This window comes from Cheilinus undulatus, linkage group 21 (genome assembly GCF_018320785.1).
Source record: "Cheilinus undulatus linkage group 21, ASM1832078v1, whole genome shotgun sequence".
NCBI lineage: Eukaryota > Metazoa > Chordata > Actinopteri > Labriformes > Labridae > Cheilinus > Cheilinus undulatus.
In genome coordinates, this window is record NC_054885.1 from 24,844,997 (window position 1) to 24,864,178 (window position 19,182).

The 19,182-nt window shown below is 40.6% G+C and overlaps 1 protein-coding gene across 1 annotated transcript in view; it reads right to left on the reverse strand.

Annotated features, from left to right (window-relative positions):
• fbxl16 (F-box and leucine-rich repeat protein 16) overlaps positions 1-18,647 on the reverse strand; it is a 95,387-nt gene extending 76,740 nt beyond the window's left edge. Inside the window, exon 1 of the mRNA XM_041778298.1 lies at positions 18,336-18,647. The gene's annotated coding sequence lies outside the window, so the exon portion shown is untranslated. The remainder of the gene's footprint in view (positions 1-18,335) is intronic.
• Positions 18,648-19,182: the final 535 nt, after the last annotated feature.

A 19,182-nucleotide genomic window follows, 5' to 3' on the forward strand; every position in this document is an offset into this window, starting at 1 on the left:
GTTTCCACAATAATCTGCTGAAAGTGGAAAGTTTCTCTGTGCTCATTAAAAAACAAAATTTGAAGGGTGGGCCTACAGTGTGTGCAAGATTTGTGATATCACAAATTGTTTGGAAGCCAGATTTGTCCAGTATTCAGCTTGCATAACTGTGATGTGGAAAAGTGAAGTCTCCAGATCACATACACTGAGAATGAACTTTACAGTGAAGGAGGAGACGTCTTGTATCCAGCAGTTAGACTTGTGAAATCAAATTAATAGATTATGGGATTAATGATTTTTTTATGAGGTAGAAGGTGTAGACGTGATTTTGACAATAGATTATTTATTTTTTATGGAAAAATCATATTAGACATAGATTCAAAGTAGAGTGGGCCTAGCCCACATCTTAAAACATATCTAAAGGAAAACTTTAGTAAACAAATAATTGTATACAGTCCACTAGCAGCATTATTTACACTGTAGCCCTGTGGGAAACAAAGCTTTAAGTTCATACCATTACTTTTGTATAGAATGGACAAAGTCAGAGGGATGGGCCAGAAGGAAGAGGTGAAGGCAGAAGAGAAAGAGCAAGCAGTTACATAGTAGGATCAGTCAGAGAGGACACACATTTTTAAGTTATTCTTTAAGTTGAGTTTAACTAAGCATGTGGGCACAAAATCTACTGGTATTGTGGTACTGAGCAGCAGGGCAACAAGGTTAGCATTTCTACAAAGGAAAATACCAAAAAATATTAAGTGTCCCGTTTAAAACAACCTACCTGTCATTTAAGCATAAGTTAGATTTCTGACTTACACTTGAAGGCACCATGACATCTCACAAGCAAAGCGTTTCTATGAGGTCCATCTGAGATAGCGCAACTGACCGCGATTGGTGGTGGTGGTGGGGTTAACAAGGTGCATCCCCCTTGTTAAAAAAAAATAATAAAAAATCGCCTACTGCCCATACTGTCTACTTTTCCATCACTCTTCTCTCCACTCTCCCAGCATCAGTTTGCTGCTCTCTCCATCACAGGTTAAAGCTCGAGTATGTAACATTCAATGAGAACTGTGTAAAATCAACACTACTTCCCCTCCCTTCCTGTTCTTCTCTCTGTTTGGGCTCTGTAGCTTCGCCCCTCTTCTCACATACCTCCTCGCGAACGTGCACGTCCGCTGAATTGAACACTGACGGTGGCAAAGCTAATTTTGCTCTGCTTTTCTACTGAAATCAATGGCCGAATTACAGGGTAGAAAACACTTCATCTCAGCATGAACAAGTTCTCCATAGGACCGAACACCGCTGGTAACTCCGCCATTGTGTCAACTTCTTCTGAGGCGCAAGCGCAACTAGAACAGCGGCCAATAGGAACGATCCCTCCATCCTGAGCCATGATTGGTCACGAGCACTAGCCTCCTCATTGGCTGGAGCATCGTCCCTTGCTGGTTTTCCTCAAGTGAGAAGTGTAGCACGAGGAGGCGTTGCAGAAGTGTGTTATTCTTTTACATGGCTTCAATAACAAGACCCTGACGGGTTGTGTTGTTTTTGTGAGCATACAACACTAAAAATAAATCGCTTACTGCAGCTTTAATCACTGATATAGTATGCCCTAACACTAGCTGACATGTCAAAATATCAATGCCCTTACACAAAAAAACACAGCTCAGACTCTTCTGATTGTTCCAAAAACAGAGGGCAAAGGCTAACAGGACTAAATACCTATGGCTGACTGCAGTTATCTGGGATGCCTGTTGTAATGCCGGACTGAATTGTGTGTTTTGGAGTATTTGATTTGTGGGGTGTGTAATTTTGCTGACCTCTCTACCCCCTCATCAACCTACGATTGCGCCATTGACCTCCTCCCGGGCACATCACCCCCCCCCCCCAAGGGATGCCTATGTTCTCTGTCAGCTCCTGAGTTATAGGCTATGGAGAAGTACATCTCTGAGGCTCTGCAGGCTGGCACCTCCTCGTCCCCTGCTGGAGCAGGGTTCTTCTTTGTAGACAAGAAGGATGGTTCCCTGCGTCCCTGCATTGACTACAGAGGGTTCAACGAAATCACAGTAAAAAACAGGTACCCCCTTCCACTCATCTCATCAGCCTTTTAACTGCTCCAAGGTGCTACTGTTTTCACTAAGTTAGATCTCAGGAATGCTTATTATTTGGTCCGCATTAGGGAGAGGGACGAATGGAAGACAGCTTTCAACACACCCAGTGGCCACTATGAGTACCTGTTCATGCCTTTCGGGTTGACAAATGCTCCTGCTGTCTTCCAAGCCCTAACTAATGACATTCTGAGAGATATGTTGAACAAGTTTGTTTTCGTCTATCTTGATGACATCCTGGTCTTCTCCAGATCCTTACAGGAACATGTGGGGCATGTGAGAAGAGTCTTACAGAGGCTGCTGGAGAACCACCTTTTTGTGAAAGTAGAAAGTGTGAATTCCATGTTCCAGAGGTTTCGTTTTTGGGGTTTGTGCTCAGAGGTGGAAGTATCCAGATGGCCTCAACCCACATCCCGTAAACAACTGCAGCGTTTCCTAGGATTTGCAAACTTCTACAGATGCTTCATCTGGAATTACAGCTCTGTGGCAGGACCCCTCACTACCCTCACATCCTGCAAGAGCCTGTTTGCCTGGTCTCCGTATGCTGAGATAGCATTCCAAGAACTCAAACAATGTTTTGCCTCTGCCTCCATCCTCACCCTTCCTGATCCCTCCGGGCAGTTTTTGGTAGAAGTGGACGCATCCAACATAGGGGTAGGGGCAGTCCTTTCCCGGCGCTCTGTTAAGGATCAGAAGATTCACCCCTACACCTTCTTCTCCCGGAAGCTGTCACCTGTTGAGAGGATCTATGACATAGGTAATCGGTAGCTCCTGGCAATCAAGTTGGCCTTAGAAGAATGGAGACACTGGCTTGAAGGGGTGGAGCTTCCTTTTATGGTTTGGACAGACCACAAGAATCTAGAATACGTACGAACAGCCAAGAGATTAAACTCTCGTCAGGCCGGGTGGGCTTTGTTCTTCAACTGTTTCCACTTCACCATCTCTTACCGCCCTAGGTCTAAGAATGCTAAGCCTGACGCCCTTTCCCGCCAGTTTCAGAAGGAAGAGGATCCTGCCCCAGTGGAAATCCTCCCTCCCTCCTGCGTTGTTTGAGCTCTGACCTGGGGCCTTGAAGACAAGGTCAAGTTATCTCACTCTGATTTCCTTGCTCCCAGTAATTGTCCAGATGCCTGTTTGTCCCTGATCACCTTTGCTCAGAAGTCCTGCAGTAGGGGCACTCCTCCCATCTGGCCTGCCACCCTGGAGTGCAGCGAACTTTAACACTTCTCAGATAACGATTTTGGTGGCCCTCCATGGAGGAAGATGCACAGGAGTTTGTTGCTTCATGCTCAATCTGTGCCCAACACAAACCTCTAACCAACACCCTGCTGGTCTCCTGCAACCCTTACCAGTGCCTAACCGACCCTGGTCCCACAGCTCCCTGGATTTCATCACTGGCCTGCCCCCCTCTGAAGGTAACACAGCTTTCCTGTCTGTGGTTGACCTTTTTTCCAAGACTGCACATTTTATTCCCCTGCCTAAGCTTCCCAATGCCAAAGAAACAGCCGAGTTGTTACTAAAGCATGTGTTTCGCCTGCACGGCCTCCCAAGGGACATAGTCTGACCGGGGGCCTCATTTTACTTCTTGTTTTTGGAGAGAATTTTGCAGACTGTTGGGTGCATCTGTTAGCCTGTCCTCGGGGATCCATCCACAATCTAATGGCTAAACCGAACGGAAGAACCAGGAGATAGAAACAGCCCTACGATGCATCAATCTAATTCCCCGTCCTCCTGGTCTAAACAGCTGTTATGGGTTGAATACCCCCACAATACTCTGCCCACCTCTGCCACTGGCCTGTCACCCTTCCAGTGCTCCTAGGGGTTCTAACCACCACTCTTTCCAGAACAGGAGGTCGACGTTAGTGTCCTTTCCGTTCAAGCATTCATCAGATGTTGTCGTCGTACCTGGCTCAAGGCCTGTTCTGTTCTTCTCCGGACCAGTGAAAAGTACCAAAGAGCAGCCAACAGGAAACGTTCCATGGCACCAAGGTACACACCTGGTCAGAGAGTCTGGTTGTCGACTTGGGATATACCATTACTAGTGGACTCCCGGCAGATGGCTCCTAGATTTATTGGCCCCTTCCACATCGCCAGAGTTATCAATCCTGTTGCTGTGCACCTGCGCCTTCCAAGTTACCTCCGCATCCATCCCACCATCCATGTTTCTCAGATATGACCTGTCAGGGAGAGCCCTCTGCAGCCCAGCCCCAGACCCCCACCTCCCGCCCGGCTAATTGATGGAGGACCAGCATATATCGTCAAGTGCTTGCTGAAGTCAAGATGTCATTGGAGGGGACTCCAATATCTGGTAGACTGGGAGGGCTACGGACCAGAGGAGCATTCCTGGGTCCCAGCTCACAGCATCCTGGACCCAAGACTTATTGCTGCATTCCACAGTTCCCATCCTGATCAGCCTGGAGGGACATCAGGAGCTGCCCCTTTGAGGGGGGGTTCTGTCAGGGTTTGACCTAATTTAAAGGAGACATATTTTACCCCTTTTTCCTTTTAAGTATGTCATTCTGGGACACCTTTCGAATAGTTATTTATGATGTGCAGCTCAAAAAACTCCTCACTTATCTTATACTGGTGATAGGAAAACCCCTATTTTCAGCAGATCTTGCCCATGCTGAAAATGCTCCGTTTCAGTCCTGTCTCTTTAAGACTCAGAGATGTCCGTGACCTTACCGTTCTCTGATTGGCCAGCTTGGTCAAAGCTTCCTGGGGGCTGAACAATGGGCCGAACTGTTTTCTCAGCCCATTGATCACCGAGTTTTGCTTAGTTTACTCATTGGGCTTTTAATCAGCACAAGTCAAGACTTAGTAATGTAAAGGTACACAACGTTTCATGGCATAGTTTTGGGTAAAAGGGCAGATAGTTATGAAAACAACTGATGACAAAGTTTAGCACACATTAGCTTCCCACTGACTCCTGGCTCGTTTTAAAGTAATGTTATAAAGTGACCTACAGCTTGTGGTTCTAAGCCTCCCTGGGCGATCTTTACAGAGGCAACAGCTCCATGTTTTAGCTGCAGATTAGAAGCAAAAAGAGCATCTTACTGTCCTTTATTGACGAAACAATCGTCGGTGAAGTGATGAGTGTAGAGAAAAAAGTTTGCAGGGAGTCGGCTCGATGGTACAAACAATTCCCACTGCTTTTTGCTGCTTTCGTCTTTCAGGAGCGCATACAGAGTAGATTTATCGTCACAACCAAAAAAACACGAATACGTTTAGAAGACATGCTGACCGGAACAAATCCACATGAGAGCAAGAATCCAAACAACAGCAGCGGTGTATACAGTGCCGGGGAAGGGGCGTGGCTGAGAACGAGCTGCTGGGAGGGCAGGTCTGAGAGCTTCCTGTGGGAGGAGGGGAGGGGAGTCATCTGCTCAGAGCTGTCCAATGGGGAAGCCGGAAAACGAGCTGACGTCAGCTCATGTCAAGTCTGTTCAGGGAGGCCGGTAATCTCGTTTGCTGGGTTTATAGAAAGACACGTGTCTCTTGATAAAATGATATCGGTATGGTTTAGAAAGGATCCTCAACATTGTAGCATTGTATGCAAGTGTTAAAATATGACTTAGTATAATATGTCTCCTTTAAGTATTTTTGTTTACAAATCTTGTTTTGGTGGTTATGCTGTGATCTAACTCTCCTGTCATTTCAGACCCAGCTACCCCTCCCATCAGCATTTAGATTGCCCTCAGCTGTTCATCCTTACCACACACCTGGTTCCCCTTGCTTGATTAGCTCCCAGCTCTCTTAGCCAGTTCACTCTCACAGTCCCCTGCCAGATTGTCTTTGTGTTTCCAATTAGCATTCTAGCATACTTTGCCTGCCGTTTGCCACCAGTTTTCTGACCTCAAGACTGTAGCTTGGATATCCCTTTAGCCTGACCCCTTTTGGATTTAGTTTGTCTGCCTGGAAGTTATTCCTTGTATATTTGTGCCTGCACTAAAAAGACTGAACCTGCTCTGAGCCACGCCTTTTATCTGCCTTTCAACTGTGACAACACCCGTAGTATGTATGGCTCTTAAAGTATTGTGACTCACTCAGGCACTCAGTCATTTAGGCAGGCAGGCAGGCAAACACATACAGATAGGGTTGCCAACTGTCCTGTATTAGCCAGGGTGTCCCGTATTTTGGCCTGAATTTGTTTGTTTCAGGTGGAACATGCCTTGTCCCATATATCACCATTAGAGCTCTGCAAACAATCTACTACACTTTGCTGATCCTAGATCAGATCATCTTACAAAGCCAGTAGCCTATTATACACTGATGACATCCATCAAACAACAGTGACACCTGTCTGTGATCCAATCACAGCCCCCCTCATTGCCTCAGTTACACCAAAGCAGCAAAAGGCATAAATCCAGTTGAAATGGGTTTTTGTTTATGGATGGTTCTGTTCAGCATGATTGTGGTGCAAAAATGCAAAGAAGTTATGGATAAACCTGTAAAAAGGGGGTGGTCACATGACCCAGAGCAAGATGGACGCTTGAGACCTCACTCCTCTTGACATTACCAGCCAAAGCTGTGCATGGAAATGCAGAAGCAGCAATGTGACAAAGATTTTTCTTTTTTTCATAGTCTGCAAGGAAAACTGGGACTCAATAGAACACCATAGCGGGCAGCTAACGCTAAGGCTAACATGAACCAGCCTACAGCTAGCATACCACAGTCTGGCAACCCGGCCACTATGGAGCAAATTTTGGCAGAGGTGAAGTCGGTAGCTTCTTGAGTGAATGGTATGGACTTGACTATTGGTGCCCACCTGGATGGTATAGATGGAAGCCTGACAGAATTTAAAACATCTGTCTCCTCAGTTGAAAGCTCTCTTGCTAACCTCTCTAACTGAGTACTGACCTGGAGAAGTGGATGGATGAAGCCGAGAATAGAGTCTCCACTGATGGGGGAGGATGATTGTGAAAAGCAGGGCACCCAACTGACTGCTTTGGAAAAAACGGTGGAGCAGCTACAACTGAGAATTGACGATCTGGAAAACTGTGGTGGACGCAAAAATGTGAAGATTGTCAACTTGCCAGAGAAGGTAGAGGGAAGCACATCTCTTACTGACTTTCTTCAAGAACTACTGCCAACCATGCTTGGTCTGCCATCGGACTAACCGCCACTGGAAATTGAATGCGCACACCCTCACCCTCACCTTGGCTCCTGCACCGGCCCCAAATAAACCTCCGATAAACGTCTTGGTCCGATTTCTATGTTACTTCCAAAGACAGGCCATTCTCAGAGCAGTGATAAAGAATCGGCTCTGAGCTATGTTTCTACCCCGATCTGACGGCCAGGACACTCCGGAGACAACGCAAGTTTGACACTGCGGGGAAGGAGATGGCCCGCCGCAACATGTACCGGGGCTTTGCCTTTCTGCTCGCCTGTGGTGCCTTAATGGCGGACGGATTCGATTCTTTGACAATCCTTTAGCTGCTTCTGCACTCCTGGACAATCTTAAATGAAGTTATCACTGACTGTTTATCCATAACTATGGAGAAGAAAAAAACTTAATCCAATGAACTCCCAACGATCTTCTGTTTACTTTAGCACTTAGTACCTTTTAGGACTAAATGAACACTATTTACAGGTTAAAAGAGTAAAAAGGGAGAGACTTTATTCCCTTTAATCCCTGATTTCATATTTTGTTATACCTGCAATTACTGGCTGTATTGGTAACATGTAAACTTACACTGTTACTATTTTTTTAATTCTTATTTTATCTTATTTTTATTAGTCTTTTTTTGATTTCATTTCACAGTACCCAGTTTGTTTTCCCTTTTCTTTCCCCCATGCAGTTCCTATCATATAGACTCTGTTGTCTTAGCAGATCATGCCTCAGTTCATTTGCACATCACCCCAAAGTTCAATATTCCTTTAACTCCATCATGGAGATTCAATACTTCTTTTTTAAACAATTACTCCTTTAATGATTTTGTACAGAACAACCTATCTCAATTTTGGCTTGAAAACAAAAATTCCTCAGTGTCCCCTGTTATGATCTGCTAAAGCCACTTTATGTGGACATCTTATATTCTACACTTCTCATCAAAAGAAAATTCAAGAGGGTAAAAGGAAAACTGTAGAAAAAGAAGTGTACAATTTAGAACAGTTACATAAACAATCACCCATAACTGCAAATCTTAAAATGCGGGTGGCAGCAAAGATTAAACTTAATCTTACATCCGCCATATCCAAAAATTTTATACACTACACACACTAAACAAAAATACTATGAATTTGGAAATAAAGCCAGTTGCCTACTCGCCCATCACTTAAAAACTCAGTGCATTGATCGTTTGATCAACCAGATAAGGGCTCCCTGTGGCACAATTACGTGTGACCCTGTAATAATCAACTCTACTTTTGAAGACTTTTAAAAATCTCTTTATAGCTCAGATAACAATGATTCAGATATTACTTTATATTTAAATAACATATCTCTACCTACAGCCACGGAGGAGGATCACTCCATTTTAAACGTCGCTTTTAAACCTGAGGAGGTGTGGTCTGCTCTTCAGGCATTGCCTAATGGGAAATGCCCTGGCCCGGAGAGCTTCCCTTTGTAATTTTATAAGAAATTCTGGCAGGAGATAAATTGTTAGGTTCCTCCCTCTTGGAGTCAGGCCTCCATTAGTTTACTTTAAAAAAAAAAAGGATATAAAACCCGCTAGACTGTTCGTCATACACACCTATCAGTCTCCTTAATGTGGATTATAAAATAATAGCAAAGTGCTTGTTCGTAGACTTGAAAATGTGTTTCCTAAAATTATTAAGCCAGACCGGACAGGATTTGTGAAATCTATATATGGTACTGACAATGTAAGGCATGCTTTAAATATTGTACATTTTCTCAACACCCACAAAGACCCAGCACTAATTGTTTCCCTAGATGTCAAAAAGGCCTTTGACCGAGTGGAATGGTCTTTTCTTTTTTTTTAAGTGATGAATAAATTTGGTATAGGCTCTAAATTTATTAATTTAATTAAAACCCTTTATTCAGACCCAATAGCTAACGTTAACACCAACGGCTTAATGTCGGACAGTTTTCCCGTGCGTTGTAGGCTGTAGGCAGGGCTGCTCCCTGTCTCCTCTTCGGTTCACACTTTTTATTGAGCCTCTGGCAGGAGCCATTAGGTCAATTCTGACATAACTGGAGTCACGGTGGGTGGAGATAAACATGTCATTTCCCTATTTGCTGATGATGTTTTACTGTATCTTAAAAAACTTGATGAATCCATTCCTGCAGTTTTGAACTCTATTGCAACCTTTGGCATTTTATCTGGTTATAAAATTAATTTAAGCAAATCTGTCTAACAATCCCCCAGATAAGCCTGTCCAATCACCTTTTCAGTTATCAGAGAAGGGTTTCAAGTATTTGGGTATTTTTATCTCTCCAGACTTACATAATCTATTTGAAACTAACTACTCCCCTTTAGTCCAGAAAATCAGAATTGATTTGAAAAAGTTGATCTCCTTACCAAACTCACTTCTTGGAAGAATAAATATTATAAAAATGAACATCCTCCCTCAGCTTAATTCTTTTTCAAAACCTACCTTGTTATTTAACACAATCATTTTTCTACTCCCTAAATATGTGCATCTCCAAATTTATATGGAACAATAAACATCAGAGAATTAAGTTTTCTAAACTTACCAAACCAAAAGAATTGGGAGGTTTATCCCTTCCAAATTTACAATGATATTACTGGTCCTTTCAACTTAAAATAATGACAAACTGGTTTTTAGATAGACAGGATTCTCTTTGGGTAGGGCTTGAATCTTTAGCTTGTCACCCCAGACAGTTAAAATCACTTATGTTTATCAATAACATAGATCAACTGAAAGCACTCCATGATAACTCTATTGTCTTCAATACACTGCTGGTCTGGAGAGATATTAGACAATACTTAAAAATTCTATTTTATCTGTTTGGTCACCTGTATCATTAAATCCAGGTTTTCCTCGTCAAATCAGAGCTAATGGCCTATTAGAATGGTCATCCAAAGGTCTCTCAGATTTTACTGGCCTGTTGATCTCTCGCTCCTTTAAGACATTTGAGCAAATTAAAAATGACTTTGATATTCCTCATAAAGACTTTTTCAGGTATCTCCAAATTCGTCATTTCACTTTGTCTTTGTTGGAGAAAGATTCAATCTGACTGAAACTCTAAGAAATTGAGAGTGTTGTGGTCTCCTCCAAATCAACTAAAGGTATTATCTCCAAGTTTCACACGTTATTGCTGCACTCTGATTCATCAGCTTTTGAATCTCTGAGGCCACTGTGGGAGCGTGATCTGGGGGTGACATTCAGTGCTGATGATTGGGAAAGGATCTGCAGTGAAATTTTTCCAAAATGTACTTCAAGCTCTATACATGACCAACATTTTAAATTCTTTCATAAATCATATTTTACACCAGTTCACCTTCAGAAAATGTTCCCCAGCACTTCAAACCTTTGTTTTAAATGCAAGATTCATAAAGGTGCATATATTAATATGTTTTGGTCATGTAACCTTGTTCAAACATTTTGTAAAGAAGTCCATTCTGTAATTCAGGAGATCACTGGCAAACAGTTCCCATTAGGCATGTTTACATGGACCACTTGCAATTGGAATAAATGCCTGATTGGAATGAAAATCCTTCGTATACACACTCCATTTGGAATGAAATCTTCCGATCTGGCGCATTCGGAAAGGAATTTCATTCCGAACGAGAGGGGTGGTTTATGTCGATGCTCATTCGGCTCAGCGTCCATGAAAACACTTGATCCGTTTGGGGTGTTTTTGTCTTACTGCGCATGTCTGCCCCATGTGACATGCTTCGTTGCTCTCCTCCTTTGAATGGACTACAAAGTACGAACACAAGTGATTATACAAACCAATATTATCACGCAGGGATGAAATGAAAAACACGAGCGAGCGTTCTGACGGTGTAAAGCAGGGTTCCTAACTTTTATCCCAAAAAATTTCAAGATCAGAAAGCCAAGGGCCAGACATTGGATTTTTTTCCACTCATTACACCATTAAAATGTCTTGGATGTTCGAAGATATAATCTAAACAGGACAGGCATAAATGTGTTATGTATCACAGCATTTTTTATTTACATTTTTAAACATTTTTAGACTCTCAGAGCTACACCCCTCATCTACTGAATGAAAACTTGACTTTAGCGCATGTATGAGCCCTAAAGTCATTCTTCTGCATATCTGTTCTATCAGAATCTCCCTTACACCCAGGGATGCGTCATGAACTGACCCATCTCTGTAATTTTGGATCAGCACTGCACCAAGTCATAGGACAGCTTGTGTACAGATTAGGATTACATTTGTAGTTATAAAGAATTTGTTTTTACAGTTATGAGAGGAATTTTTGCCATTTGATGAGACCCTGAGTTAAATACGCCACAGGATGTCCCATTTAACGTAAGTGACCAAGACCATAATTGCACTTCTTTTTGACATAAAATTATATTTATGTAAATAAATTTAGCTGATATTAGTTTGGCATTAAAGATTTTTATAGTAAGTGGTTGAATCAGGCTGACACCGAACTGGGGATTGCCAGATGTTAAAATGGGGTCACAGGGGGTCCAAAGTCAATAATAGTTTTATCTTTAAATGACAGAATGTTTAGATTTTGGTTATTCAATTCAAAACGCTTTGTCACAGACTAGTTATTATAGTTATATTTACTTATGTAATAAATATGTCTAAAATTCTTCTGACATGGATATCTGTGGTATAAATTATATTGTTAGAAGGATTTCTTAAAGAATCATATTCATTAAAAAGAGTTACAGACTTGAGCCCGACCAATATGGGATTTTTGGGGCCGATGCCGATACCAATATACGCTCTTTCACGCTGGGCGTTCTCAGAGCGAAAGTGATCAAAGGCAGTAGAAAACAACATCCAGGTCTGCTTGTCAGTTGCGAAAATGATTGAATGAGGTGAAGATGAATTTTTCTAAGTTTCTCGACAACCTTCCGAAACTGACAATGACTGATGTCAATAGGATTGCAGACACATTTTCCTTGACCTCAAGCTCCAACCTTGAAAAAGGTTACAAATTCCTTGTCGAAGGATATTTATACGACAACGAATCAAGGTATGACGGTGAATGCTAGGCTAACAAGCAAGCTATCTGTTTTAGCCAAGTGGTCCGTGTTCGAAATCATATTCCTTGTCTTGCCAAATGCGGGTAAAAATCAGCGTTGCTAAATATAATCAACAATCTCAATCACCCTGCTGGTGAATAGCTGTATTTTACTTTATAATGCTGATTATCATCTATCCAACACATACATACATACATACATACATACATACATACAGCCACACAAAAGGGAAACATTACAACATATGCTTTGTTTTAAAGCCATTTTAAAACACACACCTTAATACAGTACGAAAAACTCAACATCCTTAAATCAGAGATAACTTGGCTATCACTTGATGTAACACCAAAATTTACAATGCAGTCCACCAGTCAGTGTTTGGTAAACTTGAGAATGTATCAGAGAAATACAACTATGGCTTCTAATTACTGTATTTTTCAATGCAGGAAAAGTTCGAACTGCCTCAACATGTTGCATAGGACCACTGGGTGAAAGATGGATAAGGGTTGAAATACAGTCAATCTAAGTATGTGTTAGATAGATGATAATCAGCATTATAAAGTAAAAAACAACTATTCACCATCAGGGTAAATGAGATTGTTGATTCTATTCATCTTCACCTCATTCACTCATTTTCGCAACTGACAAGCAGACCCGGATGTTGTTTTTCTCTGCCTTTCATCACTTCAGCTCTGAGAACGCGCAGCGTGAAAAGGGCATATTGGGGGTTAGAAAAAGCCTATATCCGATAAATTGGCTGATAACAGATATATCAACTGGTATATATAATAGGAACATTGATATACGCAGGATATATACTGTACATAAACACAAATGTGGACATGTGAATTAACAGTTGCATTTAACTTTGTTTATTTCACAAAGATGCAACTTAGATGATGTTAAAATGCTGTACAACAGTCTTATATTAGATAACGGTAACCTGACATGCCAGATGGATTTGTTTCACACATCCATTTGGAAAAGTTTCAATAGGATACAGTAGGGAAAAGGCAGAGGCTTTGAAAAAAACTCGGAGTGTGATTGGATGAACTCTCTGTCCGTCACATCTCTACGGACCAATTAGAGCAACAAAACGTGACGTCGCAGCTATCGAGCTGTGCGTGCACAGCTACCGAGGAATAATGCGAAACATGGCAACTATAGATATGTAAGTACTCGACTTTTGTCATTTTTCAAAAGAAAACAACTCACTGCTATTCTTTGTCCTTCTTTTAACAAAGAAATGTCAAGTTCTGATAAAACTGGCGCTTTAGCAACATCCACGCTAAGCTCTTCCACCATATTTGCATCGGCCTCTTGATGTTGCTTGTGTTTACGTCACAACTCTGCCACGCCTGAAAGTACTGCCCCTTGTCGCTGATTGGTCCTGTCACTTGCTAACCGGGCCCAAATCGTTCAGATGGGAGCTTTGCAAGATGGATTCACCAGTGAGAAACAAGGAAACACGCGTAACCCTTTTGCTTTGCAAGGTTAATATAATGGTGGACATGGGAATTAACAGTTGCATTTATCTTTGTTTATCTCACAAAGATGCAACTTAGACGACATTAAAATGCTGTGTAATAGTCTTAGATTAATGGTAGATATGGGAATTAATAGTTGCATTTATCTTCGTTTATTCACAAAGAGGCAACTGAGATGTTAAAACGCTGTATAATAGTCTTACATAAGATAATGGTGGAAGTGTGATTTAACAGTTGCATTTATCATTGTTTATTTCACAAAGATGCAACTGAGACGACGTTAAAACGCTGTATAATTGTCTTATATTAGATAATGTTGGGCAGGGGAATTAACCGATGCATTTATCTTTGTTTATTTTACAAAGATGCAACTTAGACAACGTTAAAATGCTGTATAGTAGTCTTACATAAGATAATGGTGGATGTCTGAATTAACAGTTGCATTTATCAGTGTTTATTTCACAAAGATGCAACTTAGATGTTAAAACGTATAATAGTCTTATATTAGATAATGGTGAATGTGATTTAATAGTTGCATTTGTCATTGTTTATTTCACAAAGATGCCACTTAGACAACATTAAAACGTATAATATTCTTATATAGATAATGGTGAACATTGGAATTAAAAGTTGCATTTATTATTGTTTATTTCAAAAAGATGCAACTTACACGACGTTAAAACACTGTAATAGGTTCTTTAAAACTTGTGTGAAAAAACTAGCATGCTCTCCTTGAGGTGCCCTAACATTGTGTTTCCTCAAGGACGTTATTGTCATGGGGCACTAAAGTGTAGTGTTAAATTGTTTTATAAAGTCACAGCTTACTATGGAGTAAAGAAATGCACTTTCTCTCGTTGTTTATCTGGTCTTATTCCTCTTTTCTGCTGCAGTCGAGTGAGTCCGATTGCAGCTGAGAGGGACTGCTGTGCGAGGACTGGGCTGCCTGTGAGTGCTTAGGGACGGGGATGGGCCCACGGCAGCATCCGCTGCTCACTGAGAAGAACAACAACAACAACAATACATCTTTCACATCTCCTAAACTCTCCAATAACACCAGAAAAAGTCGCTAGATTTGTCGCTAGTCACTTTTTTGAAAAAAGAGTTGCTAGAGGGGTCTGAAAACTCGCTAAGTATAGCGACAAAGTCGCTAAGTTGGCAACACTGAGTTGGGGAGAGCTGCTGCTGCACTCTTGTGTGTGAGGGGGAGGGGCCAGGCACTCAGGCTGAGTTCAGCAGAGCGGCAGAATCCCCACGCATCAAACAAGTTGATATATCAGCCACATATTGGCCAATGTTGATTAATCTGTGATTGGCCCGATTAATTGGCCGGGCTCTAGTATAGACTACAGATCAAATGAGCATTTCTCACTTCCATAAAAAATTCTGACCTCTCACCTACACCTGCTGCACTGAGCGCTGAACAAAATATCGTTTCCCTTATTTGGCACATTAAAAGTTGGCAAGCCTACAGTGCTTAACAAATTTATTAGACCACCTGTCATATTTGTCTCAGAGACCATCCAGCATCACAAAGTGCTTTAATGTGGACTCTTCATTTTCAGTGAGCTCTCCACGTTTTACTGTTTTGAACAGGAATGAGGAATTTCAAACTGAATTCACCTTTTTATACCCAAATTTGAGCCAGCTCACTGGGCTTCTCTGGAGTCAGAAATTAATCAAGCATAACATTCAACCATTAAAACTCATTTTTCTGTTCAGGAATGCAAGTAAATAACTATAATTTGACATAGTAATCAAGAAATAATAATGTGCTTTATATTTTTTCAGTTTTTCTGTAAATCAGTAAATTTGAAAATTCATATATGACAATAATAATTATATTTTAGCATCAAAAATATCATTTCGTTTAAAGAGCTTCTACATATTGGTGTATTAACCATTACAGAAACATAAAAAATGATTTTGGTAATTACCAATGCTGTTAATTTATGACAGATGTGGCATAAACCTTACTTTGGGTGGTGGTCTAATAAATTTGTTAAGCACTATACATACATACTGATGTGTAGGGCTGACTCTGGTGGTCAGCCAAAAAGTTAGACTCTGAAGTGACTTCTCCAAAGATGTTTCTAAATAGAATATAAGAAAATGGGCATTTTTTTCTGTCATGATCATAGATACTTTTTTTATTTTATTTTTTTATTGATATTACTGTTCACTGGTCACACTCAGCATGCTTTAATGAATTATAGAATTATTATTATTTAATTATTATCTAAGTATTAATTATTACTATTATTATTGAATTTCCCTGCGGGAATAAATAAAGTTATTGTATTGTATTGTATTAATGCGCTCCATGATAACCATGGATTACAAGGGGTAATGATTTTCGGCAGGGGTCATCAAGTACATTTGCACAAAGGCCAGATTTAGTCTTGACAGAAACTCCGGGGGCCGGACTTTCACATAAACATAAATTAAATACATATTTTGGTCTAATTTAAATATTATTGTAGTAGTATTTGTATTTTCTGTCAAAACTCAGGACATTTTTTGTCATTACCAGTGAAATCTATCCTTATTATCTATAATGCAGCAGGTCACAAGGAGACAGGCTTGACAACAGAACTGGCTGGGCCCCTGAAAATCCCAGAGAATGGGCTCTCCAAAATTGTGATTTAGCACCAGTATTAACCCATTTTGACACTTTTAACCCCTATTTGATACATTTTGTTTTGCAAGATTTCAACCCCTTTTGAACCACTTTTCCTGCATGTTTTATCCCCTTTGTGCCATTTTTATTCATTTTTCCACTTTTTTTCTATTTTTTCCACTTTTTAACTCCTTTTCATTACATTCTTTTTTCAACAATTCTTGCAACTTTACAACCAATTTTTGCCACTTTGAACCCATTTTTGATACTTTTTCCTCTTTAACCCAGTTTTTGCCATTCTTTAACCCATTTAAACCCCTTTTCCTGCATGTTTTATCCCCTCTGTGCCAATCTTTAAATCTTTTCTTATATTTTTGGCCACTTTTTTATCTCTTTAAATGACTTTTTTGAAATAATTTTTGTCATTTGTAATCAATTTTTGATGCTTTTTGCCCCTTTTTTCATCTTTTACCAATTTTTGCCACATTTTGACCTCTTTTCACAACTTTTCTGCAAATTTTTGTCCCCTTGTGCCACTCCATATTCCATTTTGCCACCTATCACCCATGCTCTCTAACCCCTTTTCACCACTTTATTTGATCATTTTGCAGCACTTCTGCCAACCTTAACCCTTTTTTAAATATCTACTAATTATGACAGTAAATTTCAGTAAAAACACATCAAATGTTAAGTATTTCTAAAACTATTTCAGTATTAATTGTTTGTGGGATGGATTTAACAACTACAGACATTTAAAGCCAAAGGATACTCTTAAACCACAACATCTTCTTTTCCTCCTTTTCTGAATTTAATGTGCTTTTTGGGGCTGGACAGGAAGCTTTGGGAGACCTGTAATGGCACCCGGGCAGCCAGTTGATGATCAGTGATTTACGGGATACTGACAGAGAATGTAGAGAAACATGACCAGGCAATAGATACAGATAGAGAAGAAAGAGTGGTAGTTGAAATATGGCAATAAGATCATGTTTACAGAAATGCACTTAGCCTACTCCCATACATCTATTAAATGTTAAATGGAAGAATGTGTAAATCAAATGAAAGTAATATATCACAAATGTCAAAATATGTGCATTTCTAATGTAAAATGGAGACCATAGTGCATGAAAAGTACCAGAAATAGAGTTTGATAGTCAAAAAAGTAAATCCTTGGGAAGAACATCTTCCCCTCCCTGGAGGCTGTAGTCCCTCAAATTCCCAAAATATGTAAGCACATTGTTGTAAAGTATACTGTTGTATAGATTTTAGAAATGTCAAATAAATTGTGATTCATGATTAATATTTGTTAAAATGTCTTGTTACATATTAAAATCTGAATTTAAGATCAGGATTGTGAATGAAGAACTGAAACTTAACCAAGTTATCTTTTTTTTTTTTTCATAAGTTATGCTTCCAAGAGGGATAGAGGAGTGACTAGTGGTTATTCTGAACATTATATTTTGTGGCTTTGTTAACTCAAACGAGGTGTCTTAAAAATGTTTGTTCACTAGCTATGATTAATATAGAAAAATGGGGAAGGGTTTCAGCACATCAGTCGCTGATCGGGGCCCCAAATCATTTAAACTGCCACTGATTGTCCTCCATGTCATGGACGACTCAAAAAAGCTGACAGAGCACCAGAGACGGAACAATGATAAACAGAGCAACGCACGTGGTTAAAAATGACCAGAGGGTTGAAATTTTCATTGCTCCATAAATGAGAACTCAAATGGTTACGTCACTTACAGACGCTGACGTCATTATGTTTGTTAATAATACGCAGCTCTATGCGGCTGAACAGCTTTGTCTTCGATAGGCCCCGTTGTGCTCACAAAATGCATGAACACCCAGCGCCATTAAGCCAGATCACCCCAAACCCTTCCGCTTCCTCCGAGTGGACAAGCCGCAGTATGGATGCTACTGCTGTAACCCACCATTCCAAGACATATCGAAAGCACATACATGCAACACAAATCTTGCACACATACACACATCCCCTTCATCCGGCCTGTTTTTCGAAGTATCTCTTACCTTTCAAATGGAAATTTACGCGGGGATTAATCCATGATAAGGATACTGTTATCACTGTCTCTCGATCACGTTTCTCATGCGGCAAAGAGAGCGAAATAAATAAATATTACGAGGTAGCCCTGCCCGTTATGTCCTACTGGGAGGCGAGAGATGCGCCTATCAAGCCCATGGATGTAACGGAAGCACACGGATCCAAAATCAGTCAGACGAAGAGAAGGGCCGATATACAGCCGTCCAAATTGTGAAAATATTCAAAATAATTTTCTCTACTGTATTTTCGATCACCTACTCCTCCTCCACATCAGAGGGGCCTCTCTCTCTCGTAATTTTTCTTCCACGCACACGCGTTCACACGCAGGCACACACGCAGAGCAGAGCTGCCTCATTTAAAGAGACAGGATAGGGCAGCTGGAGCAGTATTGAGCACAGAGCCACTCTGTCTACGTCTTACGTAACATCTTTTGCTTGTGATTGTTCTGCAGTTAGGAGAAGCTTAATTGAAAAAAACCGACTGACCACAATTTATACTGTAGGTTAACAAAATGCCATTGTCTAGTCATGTAATCTTATCTTTCCCAGCAATAGGATAGCCACTTCTTCCATTCACATAATGGAGGATTAGCTTATCCAGCCAGGATTTTTTTTCATTGAAATACATAACTACATGGACAATGTTGAAAAGCATAACGTTTTCAGAGTCTATAAACACCATAGAAACAACCTTTATGCTGAGACCAGATTTTGTTGGAAGTCTGCTTCAGTCAAAAGATAATAAAGGAAATCTTTAAGCCTAATCTAATTTTAGCTGAAATGATTGCATGTTGCATTAATCAGCAACACTGACAAC